Source organism: Amborella trichopoda, chromosome 2 (genome assembly GCF_054954075.1).
Source record: "Amborella trichopoda isolate Santa Cruz 75 chromosome 2, AtrichopodaSantaCruz75HAP2 v2.0, whole genome shotgun sequence".
NCBI classification, from domain to species: Eukaryota; Viridiplantae; Streptophyta; class Magnoliopsida; order Amborellales; family Amborellaceae; genus Amborella; species Amborella trichopoda.
Window position 1 is genome coordinate 42,607,844 of NC_142337.1, and position 18,332 is coordinate 42,626,175.

Here is an 18,332-nt window from a genome sequence, read left to right on the forward strand (position 1 = left end):
ACATAACGGGAAGCTACTCATGGGGGCCGAGCTCGGAGAAATCCCGCTCGCTTCCTTCGAGTAAGTGGATTGTGCCACCTTACTCCTAGAGGTAGGCAACCTTGTTCCTTAAGTTTTGCGAACTTCCGCATCGATGGAGGACATCATCCAATGTCAACATCGATATGATTTCGGGTTCCTTGAGGCTTAGCATATGCTCTTCTCCCAAGGCTTCCAACCAAGTCAGGGCTTGGGGAGTCAGGGGCAGGGTGTAACGGAGGCAATCTCTGAATCACCCCAGGGCAAAACTAAAAACGGTGATCGAAGAGGACTTGGGTGTTCTCTCACCTTATTGCAAAGCCGGATGAAGCCTTCATGCCATCCAGGCTTTGTATCTGGAGGCATTCAGAGCCTCGATCCTCTCGATGCCCGTCCTTCAAAACGGCTAAAGATGATCCCTGAATTCCCAACGGGGAGTAATTCTTCTTCCACATCTTAGCACACACAAGAACTGGGAATTGGAGACCTTTTTGCTGACCTGGATTTGAAGGTATGGACAATCGGCTCTAACACAATCAGTCGTGCTCATCCACCAATACAAACCCAGGAACAGAACTGGTCAATCACTCCCCTATCTCGACACTGGAAGCATACTAGTGGCACCTTCAAGTCTCGGCGCCAAAAAATGGATAGGTGCAGGGTAGCCATCTAACCACCCTACGCATCCAGTCCCCAACATTCCTCTCGTGAGTCTCAAAAGGGACACCTCTTATGTTATTTCAAAAACCGTTGAAAATTCAAAACATCATAAAATTGATGATAACCAAAAAGATTTTTCAAAAATGACAAACACTTAAGACAACCCAATAACAATGCATAATACCCAACATAATGAATTGGAAGACCAAATTGAAGAACAAGAGAGCCAAGAGTCTGAAGAAATCCCTCAACCTGAGGAACTCACTTCTCAGGTTGAGCACTTCAAGAAGAGGTTAGATGGCGACCCAACGGCTATCATCAAAGAGGCGATCGACATGAACCTAAGAACTGAGAAGAACCCAACGTTAACTAAGATTGGAGCGTTCTTATCTCTTGAGGAGCTGGAAAATATGATTTCCTATCTCAAGAACTATCGTGATGTCTTCGCTTGATCATACGATGATATGTCAGGGCTAGATCCCACATTAGTGCAACATCACCTAATATTCAACGAAGGGGCAAAGCCTGTAAGGTAGAAACTTCGATGTCAAAAGGCCCACTTTGAGCTCATTATCAAAGAATAAATTGACAAACTGCTCATGGCAAAGTTCATTACGCCCATCGATTACTCAGAATGGTTGGCCAATATAGTGATCGTACCCAAGAAAGACGGGAGGATCCGAGTGTGTGTCGACTATCGAGACCTCAATAAGGCATGTCCCAAAGACAATTTCCCATTACCAAATATAGATGCCTTGGTCGACAACACTGGGGGGCACGAGATGTTTTCATTCATGGACGAATTCTCAGGATACAACCAGATCCTCATAGCAGAAGAAGACCAAACCAAGGCTTCATTCATAACGCAATGGGGAACCTACTGCTACAGTGTCATGCGCTTTGGCCACAAAAATGCAGGGGCAGCGTATCAGTAGGCAATGACTAGTATCTTCCACGATTTAATGTATACCATCATGGAAGACTATGTCGACAACATTCTGGTCAAGTCGAAGACTAGGTCTGATCATCTCACCAACCCGAGAATCATTTTCGAAAGACTTCAGAAACATCAACTCAAAATCAATCTGCAAAAATGTGCCTTTAGAGTTGAATCCGGCAAATTACTAGGCTTTATAGTAAGTCAAAGGGGCATTGAGGTGGGCTTCAAAATCGCAAACAAGCCATAAGGCGTTTTATTTCACAACTGGCAAACAAGTGCGCACCATTCAATAGGGTTCTTAAGAAGGATACCCCATTTATATGGGATAATGAATGCGCAGAAGCATTTGATCAAATCAAGGAGTACCTCACCAAACCTCCCATCCTTAGTACTCCAAGTCTAGATAAACCTTGTTCCTATACATTTATGTGAAAGACAAGACCATGGGGGCAATGTTAGGACAATATGACGACTATGGTGGATTAAGAAAAACCATGGTGGACTACAAAACAAGATACACGGATGTGGAGAAGCAATGCTTAACACTTGTGTGGTCTATGCAAAAATTAAGACACTATGTCTTATCTCATACAGTCAAGCTCATATAAAAAATAGACCCACTCAAGTACCTATTGGAGAGACCAGTCCTTAACGGACGTTTGGTGGAGTGGAGAATGCTAGTAAGCGAGTTCAAGATCAAATATGTCACTAAAGAGTCAGTCAAAGGACAAGCCATTTCTGACCACTTAGCTGAACACGCACTTTCAGATAACACTCCCGTCAACACGAATCTCCCTGATGAGAACCTCTTCACAATTGGGGACTCAATTTGGGAGCTATACTTCAACGGTGTAAAGAATGAGTATGGATCAGGTAAAGAAGTCATACTATGCTCACCCGAGAAGATTTTATTGCCAACAACCATCAGATTAAATTCCCATGTACCAATAACATTGTTGAATATGAAACCTTGATAGTCGAGCTCGAGAATGCTATGGGAATGAAAATCCAGCAAATACAAGTAATTGGTGACTCCTTACTCGTCATAAATCAAGTTCAAGGGATTTGGTAGGTGAAAGAAGAAAAGCTCAAACCCTATCAAGAAAAGGTAGAAAAGATGATCCCATATTTTAAGAAAATCACCTTTCAACACGTAACTAGGGAAAATAATATGTTCGTCGACACCCTTGCGACCCTTGCTTCATTGGTTGATATTCCTTCAAAAATCACCATGTTGTCATTCTACATCAGGAGCAAACATAATCCTTCCCCGCTAAGAATCGAAGAAGAAATCAAGCAAGAAAATGAGAACGATGGGGAAGTGTCTCTTGTGGCTTCGAATGCGCTAGTTAATGCAAAACCATGCTTCCACGATGTTTTGTCCCTACTGAAAGATGGGTTATACCTCGAAGGACCACCAAAGAGGATAAAAAATCCCTTCAAAGGTTTTCTATGGGATTCGTAGTAAGAAGTGATGTCCCGTTCAAGAAGTCCTTCGATGGCATCATTCTACAGTGTCTCGATCAGCCATAAATTGACCATATACTAACGAAATTACAGAATGAAGGAGGTCCCCTTCACCATAAGCCCCCAGTTAATGTTTCTTCTCTCCAAACATTAAACACTTCCCAGGGGTTACCGCCTAAGAATCAAGAAGAGCCCCAGCCTTGAGCATAGAGTTACAACTAGGTACCCTCGATGCCAAATCTCTTCGGACCGAACAATTTGAGCACTAATTGGCCTAGCAGTACAACTTCCACAAGATAGGGTTTTGAAGATGCTGGTAGAATAGGGAATGGTGGTTCTTCCTGTTATGAGGAGGCCACACCAGGCAGGATTAGTCCTTCACATAATTTATGCACCTATCACCGAATGTTGGGCCACCCCGTGCAGGATTGTGTTTAACTCAAAGACCATGTTGAAGTCTTAATTCAAAAGGGGCAAATCAATTTGGATAGTCTTAAAAAAGCTTTTGAGACTATTGAGGCTTCACATATGATCACGGTCCAAGAGGAACCAACCTGCAGTGACCTCACAACTAAATTGCCTCCCCACTCTTTCCCCGTCCTCTTCAATGTGATGGTGCAACAAGAAATGATTGTGACCTTACCCAAGAATCTAAAACAGGTGAAAGGAAAAGGCCAAGACTTGTGGTGCCAATATCACTGATTAAAAGGACATGACTTGTACCACTGTCAAGGATTCCGATTTATTTTAGAGAGGTTCAAAAAAAGTGATGAGATAGTCGTGGGTGACACACTATCCTCACCTCTAAAAGAGACTCGTGAAGTCAAAATTTCGCCACACTAAAAGCTCAAACAGATGCAAATTCATGTCCCTAGTACCTCCAAAGCCCCAGTTATTCTCATCCCTATTAGGATGCATGAACCATGGAAAGTATATCATGGTCGCAGAAAGACGAAGAGTCTCAAGAGGAAATCCCTTCGCCATGCCAATGAGCACTCACACCCCATGCTCAGGAGGCTCGTTCTGTCGAGAAAAGAAAGAAAAATAAAAGGGGCCCGCGGGCTTGGCCCAACACATCAAAGCCTCCTCAATGCCTAATCGAAGTAGCGCTCCTTCCTACCCTATATGATTTCGCCCTAAGGCAAGTTATTTTTAACGAAGGCGATCAATACATAACCATGAGGACAATTGAAAATTTATCTGACATGGGTGAGGATACTAAAAGCACCCCACAACAATCTGACAAAGGCGAAGGCTCTAAAATCACCCTTCATTAGTCTAGGTAGGGTAAAGACCTTAAAGATCCCCTGCAATCATCCAACAAGGGTCATGACATTAAAAGAAACTCGAGCCCATTCAATGATAATGACAATGTTAAAAGCCTTCCTAAGCTCAGTCCAAGTATTGACCTTGAAAGCTCTCTCCCTTTCTCCATTCCCGGCTCTTTGAACCCTTCTTCCCCGTTAAACCCTCTCTCTGAACTCACCATGGAGTGCTCAGATTTCGAGACCCTTAACAAAGAGCTCAAGCTTTGCAATACCAACAAATGACTAAGCAAACAAATAAGAAAGACGGTCACTTAAAAGGTTGGATTCTTAAGTGCTGCGGATGCTATAGCCTTTGTTGTCAGAAAGGGTAGATCCTGCCACACTCCAGAAGAGACGTTCAATCAGATTTTAAAACCAAAGCCTAAGAAAGAGCCCCAGTGGCCAGCAAAACCCGACTTGGGGAAATTATGGAGGAACTCAAAGGGGAAAAGTTCTTCAAATTATGAAGCATGCCACATGCTGATGTTCCATGAAGGAAGCACCCCAGCCCCGATTGACCAAACACGGTTTAGGCCAGGAAGGAGGTTAAAGACAATTCAGAGGCCGTCTCCATCTAAACCCCTGAAATATCATTTACCACCCCAAAAAATGGGATTCAGGCGACCGAAAAAATATACCTTTCTTTGACCTCGAAATTTGTATAATTTGGCTTCTAATCGTGCTAATTCGACAACGAGATATTGACTTGACTTTCAAAGATTTGGATGTTTCTGAATTTTCATGTTTTTTAGAACATCTTCTCTCTAGAAATTCTCTCATCTCGGGTAACGCTAAGATGCGTGCGTTATACCAAAATGATCGAGTCGTCAAGATCTAGCTCATGTCCAAATTTGAGTTTAATTGAAATTAAAAAGAGAAAGATATGATCATTTGAAAATCATCTCAAAATGAGAAGACATAGTTTCCATAAAAGAAAACTTGTTCGCTAAGGTTGCACCACAATAGTGTAAAACCAACCCTTTTATTGTAAGTTCGGCCCAGAATGGTACAGGAGGGTCCGATTTAGCCGAAATTTGATCCTTGGGGGTTTTTTTATGTTATAGATCTAATGGAGGTGGTCTGGTACTATTTTGAGACCCAAAAAATAGGGTTATAGTTGTAGGGTCTATTTTTAGCATGACAGGAGCTGCATTTGAAAACCAAGTTTCGTGCAGATCATATCAAAATGTATCAGAACATGACAAAAATTTGTAAGTGTCCTTAGGGTATCCCAAATTAAACTCTCATTCATTTTGAAGCTATTATGATACTTCTTTAAAGGTCACCCAATTTTAGGCTTATTTATTGTAGTGTTCCCATGGTCTGGCGGTGTTTTGGGTATCGGCGAGACCAAGTTGCTACTAATCTGTTCTTATTAGTATTGGGGATAATAGTACATTAAAAATAATGTATAAAAAATTTCTCAACCGAATGTTACTCTTCGAGAGAAGCGAGAATTGTAGCATTTGGAACAAAACTTTGTCAAAGTTCAACTTTTGAATCCTTACTAAGACATCTTTATTACCTCTCAACAATATTTTTTTTCTCGATCATCGCCATCAACACAATCCTTGAGGGGGAGACCATGCTAAGCTTCTTCCCTGGGGGATGACCGAAGTGGATTCTAGGGACTGGGGGCCTTGCTTAAGGGCTTCCTTCCCAATGCCACTAGAACCCTTTTTCTAAGAGAGTGTGCTAACCGGGTGCCTTGTAGGAGGGCTTACCATTCCGTCTCAACAACACTTTCTAATGGGCCAGCTGTGGAACCTTTACCAATCCAGCTAGAGCCTTTATTACAGGGGGGCAGGTTTGACTTTCACCCAGTACCTTCTAACTTTTCCATTTATTGGTGGGTGCCCATTTTTAGGGCTTGTTCCCACAATAAAAGATTTCTTTTATTGCAACAACTGAGGGCCCTTGGTGGACTTGATCCCAGTGTCGCTAAGACTTTTTTCTTGAAAAGGTCTAGTTTTATTTTCACCCACTACCTTCTAAGAAATGTTTTATGAGACGGGCTGGTCCGATTTTCCCCAAGTACATTCTAAGAACCTTTTTTCGTGTGAAGGGCTTGTTTTACTTTCGCCCAGTACCTTCTAGGATCCTTTTTCATGAGAAGCGCTAGTCTGATTTTTACCCAGTACCTTCAAACCATCAAACTTTTATCTTAATCAGTTAAAGTCACCTTTTTGGTCGAAATCTACATCAATCTATTTGTTAGTCCTGGCACCCTTTCATGTTTTCACCTGAACTAGGTAGATGTGGCTCCGCAGAGCGGTTTCCACTTATTGAGGCTCTTTAGGTTGTGACTTCAAAGTCACACCCACCTTTTATTTATATTTTTACTCATGGAGCCCTTTCGGGTTTTCACCATGCCCGGTTTCATCTTTTTAGAACACCTTTACTCATGACTTCATGGCCCTGCCCATCTCCCATTTTTACTCAAGGTGGCTTTTCACCATGCCCAATTTTTATTTTTTACAATTTTACCCATAGCTTCATGGCTATGTCCACTTGAAGCTCTCTTTTTTACTCATGAGGATCCTCATCGGATACTCGTCATGCTTGGCTTCTTTTTTTGTTTTTTCAAAGAAGTCCTCCTCCTTAACTATGCATGGGACAAAGGGATTATATCGGCATAAAGCGCACTGGGGGCAACGAATACCATAAGTGAAGCTTTTATTGGGGGTTTGAACATCACTGGCGATAGCTTTAGATTTTTGCAAGGTGATGAATGATTCCCCATTTACCAAGTATTGGGGTTTCAAAATGGCCCAGTAGTTTAGCTGATGCATGAAAACTCCACGAGGATAAAAGAATTGTATCTCTAGAGTAGAGAAACGCTTATCTCCCTAAGTATAATGTACACTTGCACCACTAGGGTAGTAATTTACTGGGGTGGCGATTCATCACTGGGGATCAAGGATCAACGGAGTGATAGATCCTTTATGGTTTATTAGTAATAATAACCTCCTGGGGATGCCGGTCTATTTGGGATGTTGGTTTGTTGTGACAATAGTGACTCACCGAGGATGTTGTCCTTTAAGAACGGTGACTCTCTAGGAAGGATGGACCATTGAGGTGAATAGTCTTTTTGGGAGTTGATGGACCATTGACAATGGTATGCCTGCAGGGTAATTTTGGTATAGCTCCATTGGAATAATAGAGTTTTTAAAATTGAGGCCCAAGTGAGTAGGGGTTATTTAGGAATGTTTGTGATGAGAAAAGGGTTAAAGAATGGAATTTGTTTTTCTTAAGAGTCCCATGGTTTTTGTGTCAATCTCAATGAAACGCATGAGTTAGATTTATTTTTTCTGAAATCTCAGTGTAAGTGTATATCTCAATATATTCCGAATGGGGATCAGGTATACCAAGGATATGGCACCGCTGGGGATTGAAATCATTAAGGATCAAAATACCCCTAGATTCCAAAAATTTTATTGAACGGAATCAAGGGTCATACTATCAAGACCCCACCCCCTACCCACTGAGGGTTTAGTATGTGCAGGTGGAATAAGAAGCATAGTTGTCACGACCCCACCCCCTACCAACCCTGTCCGGCCCACAAAGGTAGCACCGAGCCCACAGGGCGTGGGATAGGACACAGAGGCCGAATCAAAGCCGATATCAAACAAGCACACAACACCTTGGAAAAGAATCCTAATACTCATCTAAAAAGGTTTAAGCATTCACCAAAAACTAAGATAAGCATAAGAATTCTCATAAGAAAAACAAGAACATTACAAAAGACATCATGGCCATACCGAGGTCCATACACCCAATACACAGAAATGAAAAATTTACAATACATATTATAACGTAATGAAAAGGGGCCCACAGCCCAAAGCCAAACTGTCATAAAAACATATACAAGTCTAAAGTCTTGACAAGGTTGGCATCTGCCAGGACGGTCTCCTGGCGCAAGTCTCCATCAGTGCTAATTAACTATCTACATAAGGGATGAGCTTCATAGCCTAGTAAGTGGAAACTTGATGCCACGATTTCATACATATATCAATTCATTCATGCCACATATATATAACTCTTCTGTTCGCAAGTATCACCATTCATGTAAGCATTTATCACAATTAACATTATAGCAATCCTAGTTCTAATTTATTAACGTTAAGTCAAGCATAGATGTAATCAGGTGCCAATCAAAACCGATATAACATAATTTGTGATTTATATATATATATATATATATATATATATATATATATATATATATATATATATATATATATATATCACCTATTGATCAAGGCACTTAAGCATAAGGATCGATCAAAGCATTTCAGCATAAAATATAGAAAACGCCTCATCATCATGCAATCACAAGAAAAGAAGTTCTGCAGTAGAAGCACTAACTTCAAGTTCAAGGTTCGTACTTCTACCTTATCCCACAGGAGAAGTGTCACCCGCTTCCGTTCAAGGTGTGGCACCTCACCCACACACACGGTCCCCAATGGGCTTTGAGGCTTTTGATAAGCATAGGCCTTGCAAGACACTACTCCCTACATCCACTTGGCTAAGAGTTTGCACCGTCTGGGTGCTAATCATTATGAATGGGGGAGCGACCAACCAAACATCTCCTACTCCTACTCCCATCCTATCATGGGGAGTCAGGGAGGTCACAAGTCATGCCATGCAATACGCTCAAAGCATGTAAAAAAATCACATATCACATCATGTGCACCTCACGAGTGCCAATCATGACCATGAAATACACTCAAAGCATGTCGAGAAATCACATATTACATCATGCGCACCTCATTGGTGTCAATCATGGCCATGCAATACACTCTAATCATGTTATGAAATTGCATATCACATCATGCACACCTCATTGGTGCCATTCATATCATCACTAGAGACATCAACATGTCTAGAGCATGCTATACATATTATCACAAGGGACATCACTATGTCATATTATCATGAATATCAATTCAAGAGACATTATCCTGTCAATAACATACTATATATCAATGTAACAAACATCACTATATAATATTATCATGCATATCAATTCAAAGGACATTATCATGTCAATATCATGCTCTATTTCAATGCAACAGACATCACTATGTAATATTATCATGCATCTCAATTCAAGAAAAATTATCACATCAATAGCATGATATATATCAATGTAACATACATCACTATGTCATATTACCATGCATATTAATTCAAAAGACATTATCACATCAATATCATGATATATATCAGTGTAATAGACATCACCATGTCATACTATCATGCTTATCAATTTAAGAAATATTACTCTGTTAACAACATGCTATACATCAATATAACAGACATCACTATGTCATATTATCATGCATATCAATTCAAAAAACAATAACATGCTACATATCAATGTAACAGACATCACTATGTCATATTTTTAGTTTTCTAAGAAGAACAATATCCACCTCTAAGGGGTTATCAATAAATTTAAGGATCATTTAAACCTACAACGAATTTCTTGATAATCTAGACTCATAACAAGGCAGCTTTCATATAGTAAGTAATCCCAAATATTAGTCTAAAGTTTATCAAACTATTTGATTTTGAATGAAATTTTTGTTTTGCACAACAGAAAATATAGGGTGGGTGACCTCCTACTAGAAAAATTACCATAACGTTTACAACATAAGGAATTTTATTATGAGTCGAAATAAATTTTAAACTAGATTCATTTATCAAACATTTAAAAGTGGTTTCATCTCTTTCTAGTAAGTTTGGTCAGTCAAACGCTTCACACAAAAACATATTATATCCCTGGATTTTCATTTTACAAATATGACATACATTAGCAAATAGTTAGTAGCTAACAAATTACATGAGATATTAATAAGGGGTATTTTCCATGTGAAAATACATTCAACATTCTACTGACCCACCAAAATTTATGGTCTAAGGCAAGGTTTAAGTTACCCTTACAATCTCTAATACAAGGACCACAATTCTAGAAATCAGAATACCCTTTAAAAGAATTTTAGTAAGCATACACCGACACACTCACACATACACACACACACTTGAATTTCACATTTGAAATGGGAAAACAAGCATGCATTTTATTCAAATGAAAACAAACCAAAAATTCCCCAATTTCGTGTAATCCAAACTTATGCAATTTAAATTACTCGAGTCATGAATTTTACCCCAAAATTTATTGCATGGGATAATATAAAGAAAATCCTATTTTCTATACTAATTATATGAAATTTTCTATCATTCTAAACATGTTGGGTTGCATGAACTCAAAATTGCAAGATTCCACTTACAGTTTAGATCCACAGGGTGGCAGGGTTAAGGCTTGGGTCAAGGGGCTTTAGCTGATGAGAGGTGGTGAGAGGTGAAGGAGCTCATGGTGGGAGGATAAAAGATCTCAACATGAGGGGTATGAGGGTTTAATGGTTAAGGAAGAAGAAGAAATATTAAGGGGAAAGAGAGGCATGTGGGCAAGTGAAGGGATGAGGAGAGAGAGTGAAACCTAATTTATGAGTGCGTGGGGGGTATATATATATAAGTGTGGGGGGTGAAAGCATGCATGTGCAATGGCAATCAAGTGATCATGCATGCGGAGAGAGAAGTCATGCATGAGGAACACAAAGATGGGAGTGGAAGCATGCATGAGCCACGTGGCACTTAAGTGATCAGGCATGAGGAGAGAGAGGCCATGCATGAGCATGCATAGGGAACACATGAAGAGAGAGAGCATGTGAGAGGAGAGACAGTGCATGTGTGTAATCATTGTGTGGAGGGCATACATGATGTAATCATGTGCAATAAGATGGGTGAGTTGTTATGCGGATCCGTGCACATAAGAGTGTGTGCATGCATTGGGATGCATGCACGGCAGGTTGGGATGCGTACAGAAAAATAATCGGGGCACGGATCATGACTTTCTAATAGTAGCTCAGATTTAAGCGATTTTCATACTGTCGAAAAGTCGATCCCTACAAAACACGGCACCACTCAAAACACTAGACAAAGGTTAATAAACAAATAATCAACAAATCGAAAAAGAAATCTAAGGTAAGCATTAGTAGGAAACGATTCAGAATGTAAATAGAATCAACGATCAAAAAAATCCTGGGCCTTACAATAGTTCTTTTGTTCACCATGTGTAGAGTGTGCACGACTGTGTGCTGAGCTCATGGTTAAACCATGGGCTAGTGTAAGAAATTAGAAAAGAGTGAAGTGAGGGAAGAGTAACTGTGCCAGTGCCTAGACATAGGCTGGGAGCCTTTGACGAGAGCGGTATAGCAAAGTTGACGAACCCGCGCCTAAGCGCGAGCTTAGAATTTATTTTGACAAGTGAGAGAGGGAGAAGGGTGAAAGCTTTGACGGACCCGCGGTTAGGCGTGGGTGGTCGGGGTGCCTAGGTTCGCATTCACGTTTCCCCCTCTCGGACAATCGCATGGCCATCTTTCCCTTCTCTTGCACGTGAACCCCGTGCAGGGCCGAATAGTTGTAATTTGGACCTTTCGAGCAGTGTTTTCTCTTGTAACATCTTTTAATTAGTAGGTAAAGCTTTGCACCGTTCTTCCATAGATTTAGGTCATGATTTCTTGCTGAACCACATTAACTCTTGTGTCTTTTGATGCTTGATTGTTGTCCCATACTTTATTATATTGTTGTTAAGATTGTATGAGATTTTATATTATTTACATGGCATGTTTATGAGGATTGGATGCACAATACCTGTTTACGTTTCACACCCCTTTATATTTTTCAGCATCATCAATAGTTCATTTACCGATACTAAGGGACCTTTCTTATTCTACTTCTCTACGTAGGTTACATCATTCTTACAAAAAATTGTTCTTCCAACTCACATGACTTTATCTATCTCCTTCAATGTCAATTTGAAATAAAGGATTTAGAACCCTAAATTATGTCCTAAATATTTAGTTTGTTCATAGTTCTTGTAAACTTCATCTCATTCAAAATGCATGCACGGTCAATCTATTACCGAGCACTAATATACTTCAATCTAAGTCAGTTGGTATGGGACCCTCAGGGTATAAGTCTCAATTGGTGAAGGCAATCCTTTGCCTGATCTATAGAGTATATTCTTGAGATACTTCAATATTTTACACCTCCTAGATATGATAGTTCTTTTACAATCAACAATGTGTTAAACTCATGCGTCAGCCTACTATGGTACTTTGATTGTTGTTAAGTGGGTAATCCAATGGTAATTTGGGCTATGTCTAGTATTTTGTCACCGTAGCCATCTTATTCTTACAGTCTTCTCCAATGCCGACTTGCTTGGACATCCAAATGATCGTCGATCCACTATTGGTTTCTCTATGTCCATAGCAGGTAATCTGATATTTTAGAATGCCAAAAAACAATCATCAGTTGCTGGTATAATGCTGAGATTGAATATCAAACTATGGTTGTAGTTGCTGGTATAATGCTGAGACTGAATATCAAGCTATAGTTGTTGTTGCTGCTTAATCACCATGGGCGACAAATTTTATTTGTGAAATTGCAGTTGGTGTTCCGTGGTCTACGTACTACAATAACATTACTACGACCTACATGGTCATAAACCACTTGTTTAACACTCGTACCAATCATGTAGAGATTGACTCGGGTAATTCAAAGATCTTCATAGTTCAAGCTAGGATCACTTGAATGAAATCTTCGCAAAAATATGGCCTTACCAAAGTTTTTATTTATTAAGATGTAAATTGACCAAGTGTTCTTTGATCAGTTTGAGGGGGGATACAGACAGATAGTATCAGTGGAGATCCTAGTGATCGTGCCTTGGATTTATTACGTTGTAATCTTGTGTGATTGTAATCTATTTATTTTTGTAAAAGGTAGTTGTAATGAAATCTTTTATTGAATCAATGATTCTCATCCAAAATATGGATGCTCTAAATAATGATGTATAACCCACTTGTATAAAGTGTTGAGCAAGTGTGAATATTTTATTTAATTTTGGTATTTTTCATCCACATCTTGTGATAGTTGAAGGGTGCATAATCACCTTTCAACAGTTTGGATTGAACTATGGACAATCACAAGTTGATTTCATATTTGATTTTCTATTTTTCTAGAATTTTATTCATACAGTGATTGGGGCTTCCATGTCTCGCAAAAGGCCACAACCAATAAACAAAATAATAGTGATAATAATAAAAATGACGGTGATGACAACGATAATGACAACAACCACTACCATCAAAACAACAACAAAACAAGAAGGAAAAACTTAACCAAGCAACCTTGAATGATTCAACAATAATTTGACAATTTTCAATTAATTATTTTATTCACTACAATTTTCTTGCAAATACAAAAAGAAAAAGATAATAATTAAAGTATGATTTTGGATCAGCCCGCGGTCAATCTAAATTATTAGAACGGTGCTTGTGCACCTTTCTAGTGTCCAAATGGCGTGATCATTATACTTTTCCAAACTATAATGGGTGGCTCCAACAATCTTAAAATTTTCATTTCCCCTACCGTTTGTTTCAAAGAGCCAAACCTATAATACTAAATTTAAATAATAAATGTTTTGTATGTAGATAAAACCTAGGCTTACATGGGGCAGATTTGGCTTTATAAAAATTAATTTCCAAGATATTCTTCCTTTGGAACGACAACTCTCCAATGTTTTCTAACATTGACACCCAATTTCGTGGAGAGTGCTTCTTTCATCTCCATCAATACATCATTTTTAGGAAAAAGATCTTCCAAAGAAATTGGTGAAACAATTTATTTTTGTAAAATGAATCTTGTTCACTGCTACTGCTGTATATGTGAAGCCAAATCACACATGTGGGCTTCGTTTGTTTATATTTTCTTCTTGGCTTTTCTTCATTATTTCTAAGCCATTGGATTAAATCTATTCCAAGAGTTGTGGTGTCTTATAAACTCCCATGTATTAGGGGCTTGAACCTCATTGTTTTAGAGTGAGAAAAGAGAAGAGAAAGAACAATCACGACGGGTATTTTTGTACTTGTTTTTGGGCTCTAATTTCTGCCGAGAGGAAGATCTAGAAGAGGGGCTTTTGTTGGCTTCTTGAAGCTTGGTTACTGGCGTTATTTTAGAAAGAGAAAGTGTCCATTTGTATGGTATTTCGAGCCTTGTTTTAGGCCTCATTGTAGAGATAAAGTTGTTGTAATTCGAACTTTAAATTGCATTTTCTCTTGTAATCTCGATGGAATCAATAAGTAAAGCCTTACACCATTCTCCCGTTAATGTAGGTCACGCTTTGTGACTGAACTACGCTAGATCCTTGTATTATTTATTTATGCGTGCTGTTGTATTTTCATTCTAGGATATGGCTTTGATTCCATATTGTTTCTATTACTAGTTTATACGATTTTGGATGCACAATAACTCTTCACGTTGGATACCCTTACTGTATTTTCAGCACCATATATTCACATACGCTTACTGTATTTTCAACATCATCTAGTATTAGTTTATATCATTTTGGATGCACAATAGGGGCTTTGTTATTGTGCTTATTTGCTGCAATTTTTTAAAATGACAAGGGCAATGGAATTTGAAAAAATAAATCAAAGTGGCCAATGTGGAAGATTATCTTATTGGGAAAGAACTAGATCGGCCACTTTGAGGAAAATAGGTCATGCTTGTTGGAATGGAAGATTGAGAATGAGATATTTTTGATTGAAAATGTTTGGTAGCCATTAGATCATGTATTTCACCCTCAAATTTATTTGAAGTTTGTCAATATAAAACATCTACAACGGTTTGACAATTTTCAGAACAATCTTTTAAACAACCCACTGGTACAAATAAAATGCATGCGATGAAAAAGTTATTTCTTTTAAAAATGATAAAAGGTACCACATTTGGAGTGCATGTGAGTGACTTTAATTCTATTTTTGCACAATTGAGGACTCTGAATGTTAATTTAGATGAAGAAGTTTTATGTTTGTTTTTTATAAGTTCTTTACCTACTAATTGAGATACCTTGGTTACCACAGTGACAAAATACAATGGGTTACAAATTTAGTTTGAAAGATGTTGTTGCTTTATTGTTAAATGAAGATAGTAGAAAAACATTTACGCAAATGCTTATTGAATCAAATCAAGCAATGACTATAGGAGATAGGGGAAGAACACAACATAGAGATAAACCCTCTGGGTTTAGTAGGTGTATCACTTATAGCGAAGGGTGGTCTAAGTCACAGGGAAAGAAGGTTACTTGCTGGTATTGCAAGAAACCAGATTACACAAAGAATGATTGTTATGCTTTGTAGAATAAGCAAAAGGGCAAGAGCCATACGAAAATAAGTGTTGTAGCGAATGGTGAAGATGGGGTCACTTTTAATGTTGCATGCACAACATTGTCTACTATAGATACTTTTGTTTTGGACTCTGATGCTTCATTTCATTTTTACCTAGAAATATCAAATTTGTCATCATACCCAAATGTGGATGGTGGCTTTGTTTATCTTAGTGGTGAACACGCTTGCAAAATATTGGAAATTGGAAATATTGTTATTAAGAAATCAGATGGATAGAAGTATATATTCAGAAATAAGAGGCATGTTCTTGACTTGAAGGAAAATCTCATTTCAGCAAGGCAATTAGATCTCTGGTTTCATAGTGACTTTTGAAAATGGGTCACAGAAGATCTCAAGATGTTGCATGACAATGTTAAAGGAGAAAAACAATAAAAGTTTGTATATTCTTCATGGCACGGATCAAATGAATGATTATGTAGAGAAGATCGTTGCTACTACTAGTAAATAAGAGGACATGTAGATTTAACATAGTCGCTTAGATCATCTCAGTGAGCATGATATGAAGGTATTGCAAAGTCAAAATTTTATTCCCATTTCTAAACATTCATTTCTTGATTTTTGTGATCATTGTGCCATGGGTAGTCAGTATAGAATTAGTTTTAAAAGAAATAGTTCTAATAGAAAAAATCAAGCACTAGAATTACTATATTCTGATGTTTGTGGCCCTATTAATGTCAAATCTCTTAGTAGAGCTTCTTATTTTTTCACCCTTTTGGATATTTATTCTAAAAAGTGTTGGTTGTTTCCTTTGGCATCTAAGGATAAAGTATTCTAAGTTTTCAATATTTTCAAAGTCAAGATTGAAAAAAAACCATAAAGATTTAATAAATGCATGCAAACTGATAATGATGGTGACTATTGCACGAATGTCTTTGTATAGAAAATGACATTCGAATGGTAAGGACTGCTCCTATAACACCACAATAAAATGGTGTTATTGCGAGAATTAATTGGACCATCATTAGAAGAGTAAGAAGCATATTTTTCACCATCAAGTCTTGGCAAGCAATTTTTGGTTAAAGCTATTTATACAACTCTATATTTGCTCAATAGATGTCTTAGTACACCCTTGAATGGCAAAATACCTTCAATTTTTTAGAGAGGTCAAAGTATATCATATGAACAATTGAGAACATTTGGGTGTGAATCTTTTGTTTAAGTGCCTAGAGTAAGTGAAGTCAAGTTAAAAAGATTTATATTTCTTGAATACGGTGGTGATGATAGAAGTTATAGGATCTGGGATCCTACTGCTATGAAGACCATAAGGAGCAGGGATGTTCTCTTTAATGAGAATGTGATATTTACTTCACACAAGGAAGAAGAGTCAAAGCAAGAAAGGCATGTTATAGGCATACAAGTCAAAACTCCATTGTTTCACCTCGGCAAAAATAAAAAACTCAAATTCGAGCTCAAGATGGTGTTGATAAAGGTGATGTTAGTTATGCGGAAAACATTGTGTTGATTGAAGGTGAAGAAAGACTATCTATTACATCTATGTCAAAATTGTGAAGATCCACACATCCTCACAAGCTTATACAAACGTATTGTTCTTCCTTATATTATGCTTTGTAATTGTTAATGGTGAACACCTAAGTCTTTTCCGGAGGCTATTTGTTTCCCTAATATTAGAAAGTGGTAAATGGCAAGGGATGAGGAGATTGGTGCTTTGGATAAAAACAATACATGGAAGTTGGTGGAACTTCCACATACTGAGAAAGCATTGAAGAATATGTGAGTATATGAATGTTAAATGGGAGGCAAATGGTCTTTTGTAAGGCCAAACTTGTGGTGGAAGGCTACGGGCAAAAATCAAGTATTGATTTTAATGAAAGTTTTGTTCCTATTGTTAAGCATAGCTCTATAAGAATATTTTATCTTTGGTTGGTAACTTGAATTTGGAGCTTGAATAAATGAATATAAAAATTGACTTCTTGCATAGTGATCGTGAAAAGAAGAAATTTATATGTGTCAGCTTGAAGGCTTGGAAACAAAACCAACCCTAACTCGGTTTGCAAGTTGAGAAAAGGATTTTATAGTTTGAAGCAAGCATCTAGGCAATGATGTAAGAAATTTGACATTTTTATGCTAGGTTAAGGTTATTCTAAATGCAAATTTGATTATTGTGTGTAGTTTAAGGATTCAACATGTGATTCTTCTACTTTTTTGTTGTTGTCTGTTGATGATATGTTTGTTGCTAGCAATGATCTGAATGAAATCAAGTATTTGAAGCTTGATATCTAATCATTTTTCCACCAAGGATCTTGAACCAACCAAGAGACATGAGGCATGCACTTCCAAAGGATAGAAAGCAAGATAAGCTTTGTATAGGTTAATCTGAATATATTTCTAAATCTTGAGAACTTTAATATGATTGACTGTAATCCTATTTCCACATCATTAGCTGCACATTTTAAGTTGTCTAAAAATAACTCTCTAATGAATGGGGAAGATAAAAGTAAGATGAAGAATGTTCTATATACTTCTACCGTAGGTAGTTTGATGTATGCGATGGTTTGTATTAGACCTGATATTACCCATGTAGTGAGAGATGTTTCCATATTTATGTCTAATCCAGGTTGGGAACATTGGCAAGCAGTTAAATGGATCCTTCAATATTTAAAAGAG